Genomic DNA, 4,014 nt, shown 5'->3' on the forward strand with positions numbered 1-4,014 from the left:
TCCCTGCCAGCCCAAGCTCACTTCATCCATTTTGGATGTAGCCCTTTAGCAGCCGCCCACATGCAGAGCAAGAGGCCCCGGTGTGGGGGGTGCGGGGCTTCAGGCATGGCACTTCGTTTCAGCCCAGCACTTTGTGTCGTGAGGTAGCAATTCTCCCTCGGCTCGTTGGGCTGCCTCCACATCCACACTTGGGAGGACAGAAAGGGGTGACAGGTGGGACTCATCCCAAAGTTTAGGAAGCGCAGCTCACCCTGTGCCTTGCCCTTGCCCGTTCCCTCTCGTTGATTGCTCCCGAAGCTTAAAATTCCGGGGCCAGTTCAACCCCTTTCCATCAGTTCTTGCAGCCCAGGGCAACATTAAGGTTCTTTTAATCCCTCGGGAGGGGGGGGGGGGGGGGGCGTCTGGGAGAATGGAAATCGCAAGCATTTTCTCACTTCAACCCAAGCATCCCCTTGATCATTCATTTTTTTTTTTTTTTACAGAGAGGAAGGGAGAGGGATAAAGAGTTAGAAACATCCACCAGTTGCCTCCTGCACACCTCCTACTGGGGATGTGCCCGCAACCAAGGTACATGCCCTTGACCGGAATCGAACCCGGGACTCTAAAGTCCGCAGGCTGACGCTCCATCCACTGAGCCAAACCGGTTAGGGCTTGACCATTCTTTTTAAGGTTAACACCTAAAATTTACTGAGCAAATACAGTGTTTGACTGTGTTTAACTCTTCCTGTCACTACTGATACGATCCTCAGCCCTCCACCTTCAGGCATTCTGTCACCATTATCAGTCTGATAACTCGTTAGGACAGACCAAGCAAGAAGCCCCTCAACACAGTGTCTGTACGGCGGGGATGGGGGCAATAGCTTCTTTCCTTCTCAGCGCTGATCCCTGTTCCCAGCTGTTTTATCACCTAGAGCAGTGGTTCTCAACCTTCTGGCCCTTTAAATACAGTTCCTCATGTTGTGACCCAACCATAGAATTATTTTCGTTGCTACTTCAAAACTGTCATGTTGCTTCTGTTATGAATCCTCATGTAAATATCTGATATGCAGGATGGTCTTAGGCGACCCCTGTGAAAGGGTCGTTCGACCGCCAAAGGGGTCGCGACCCACAGGTTGAGAACCGCTGACCTAGAGCCATCTGGTCTCCTCGCTAGTCGATGTCATTGCATCCAATCTCAGCTTCATGGGAAGCTGTGCTGCATTTATGGGGGCAAAAGGCAAGGTGTGACTTCATCCTGTACACCAAAAGGTGGCAGGTTCAATTCCTGGTCAGGGCACATTCCAGGTCACGGGTTTGATCACCGGTCGGGCCACATGGAGGAGAAAACTGATTGATGTTTCTCTCTCTCCCTTCCTCTCTCTAAAATCAATAAAAAAATAAATAAATAATGGAGCCAGCCTCAGATGCAGCGTAAATGAAAAACACACGCTGAATTCTGAAGTAACTCAAAAAATGGGTAGTAACTCATAGTTTTTTTAAAAAATATATTTTATTGATTTTTTACAGAGAGGAAGGGAGAGGGATAGTTAGAAACATCGATGAGAGAGAAACATCGATCAGCTGCCTCCTGCACACTCCCTACTGGGGATGTGCCTGCAACCAAGGTACATGCCCTTGACCGGAATCGAACCTGGGACCTTTCAGTCCGCAGGCCGACGCTCTATCCACTGAGCCAAACCGGTTAGAGCCATAAATAGTTCCTATATTGATTACACGTTGAAATTACATTTTGGACATATTGGATTAAAAAATATATTACTGCCCAACTGGCGTGGCTCCGTGGTTGAGTGTCGACCTATGAACCAGAAGGTCATGGTTCGATTCCCAGTCAGGGCACATGCCCGGGTTGCAGGCTTGCGGGCTTGGTCCCCATTGGGGGGCGTGCAGAAGGCAGCAGATCCATAATTCTCTCACCACTTTTGTTTCTGTCTCTCTATTTCCCTGTCTCTTCCTCTCTGAAATAAATAAAAATATATTTTTAGAAAAATATTACTAAACTTAATTTCACCTTACTTTTTTACTTTTAAATGTTTTTGTTGATTTTTAGAGAGAGAGGAAGGGAGAGGGAGACAGAAACATCAACGAGAGAGAAACATTGATTGGCTGCCTCCTGCATTCCTCCTGTCGGGGATCCAGCCCACAACCCAGGCAACGTGTCCCGACGGGAACTGAACCAGTGACCTTTCGGTGTGTGGAACGAAGCCCAACCAACAGAGCCACACCAGCCGGGGCTCTTCTTACTTGTTTAAAAATGCACCTTCCTGGAGATGTGCAATGACTCCGTGGCTCACATTGGTTTCCCAGTAGACAGCAGCGGCAAAGGACCCCCACATATCACCACTCGGCTTAAAATTAAAACGACGGACGACAGAAGCCCCATCCCACTCCCTGCGGCCCCGAGGGAGCCGCCACCACGGATTAGCTTTCGGGAACGTGTATGCTGCGTATCCGTACTACACAGACTGCAACGCCGTGCCCTGTCCACACGGGTCCCAGACACTCGATCCCCTCCACCCCTGGCTGAGGGCCAAACCACCCAAGCCCGGGCTCCCCGCTGGCGCCCCCTGGTGGCACCTGGGCCTAACGCCAACGGAACACCTTGGGCCGCCCAGCTGGCCAAGGACAGGGGCTGCTATGCCAGGAATGTCTGCCTGGTCAGGGCCCATCTCCAGAGAGGCCTGGAGTGTGCTGGTGTCTCAGGGGCCCGCCCTCTCCCTCTCCCTCACCCGCGGCCACTTCCTTAAAGGGAATCACCTCCACCCAATCCCGGGACAGCTGGATGTGCCAGGCTCCGGGGAGGGCAGGGGCCGCAGGAGGACTGCGTTCTTTCGCATGTTCCTACTCATCCTCCTCAAGTTTGCTTTTTCTGGAGACCTGCCTGCGTCTGCTGACAGACGACAGCCGGGGGGTACAGGCCACCGGATTTTTTAAGTGTTTTTTTTTTTTTTTTGTGGCGGTAAAATAAAGATGAACATCAAATGCACTGATGGTGCTATTTGGAAATGCCCAATCGAGCGGCATTTAGCACAGCCACCATGCTGTGCAAACCGTCAGACTGTCTAGCTCAGCCGTGGGCAAACTACAGCCCCACGGGCCGGATCCGGCCCGTTTGAAATGAATAAAACTAAAAAAAAAAAAGACCGTACCCTTTTATGTAATGATGTTTACTTTGAATTTATATTAGTTCACACAAACACTCCATCCATGCTTTTGTTCCGGCCCTCCGGTCCAGTTTAAGAACCCATTGTGGCCCTCGAGTCAAAAAGTTTGCCCACCCCTGGGCTAGCTCCTGAATCCCATCCATCCCCAGGGAGCACTGGCTCCCTGGGCCTCCCTTCCCCAGCCCCTGCGTCCACCAGTCTACTTCCTGTCACTGTGGAGTTGCCTGTTTGTAAATAAAGTTTTATAGGAACACAGCCAGGCTCACACACTTACGACTGTGCCTGGCCCGTTTCCCCACTGAGGCAGCAGGTGGCAGAGAGCAGGCTGCACAAAGTCCCCGCCATCCAGCCCCAGAACTCCCATCATCTTTTCTCTGAAATATCAGTGTTTTTTAAAAAATATTTTTTTATTGATTTCAGAAGGAAGGGAGAGGGGAGAGAGGGAGAAAGAGAGAAACATCAATGATGAGAGAGAATCTCGGATCAGCCGCCTCCTGCATGCCCCACACTGGGGATCGAGCCCACAACCCGGGCCTGTGCCCCGACCGGGAATCGAACCGTGACCCCCTCGGTCAACACTCAACCACTGAACCACGCCAGCTGGGCTAAACACGGTTTTTAAAAAATTGATTTGCAAGAGAGAGAAACATCAATGTGAGAGCGGAACATCGACCGGCTGCCTCCTGCATGGTCCCCACTGGGCATGGGCCCTGACCGGGAACCGAACCCGCAACCCCTCGGTGCAAAGGAGGACACTGAACCGCCTGAGCCACACGGGCCGGGACCAGAACCCCCTTCAGCTGACAACACTGACACTCCGTCCCCATTAAACACCTCGCCCCTGCGGTCGCCA

The sequence above is a fragment of the Myotis lucifugus genome, unplaced genomic scaffold (genome assembly GCF_000147115.1).
Source record: "Myotis lucifugus unplaced genomic scaffold, Myoluc2.0 scaffold_680, whole genome shotgun sequence".
Lineage (NCBI taxonomy): Eukaryota > Metazoa > Chordata > Mammalia > Chiroptera > Vespertilionidae > Myotis > Myotis lucifugus.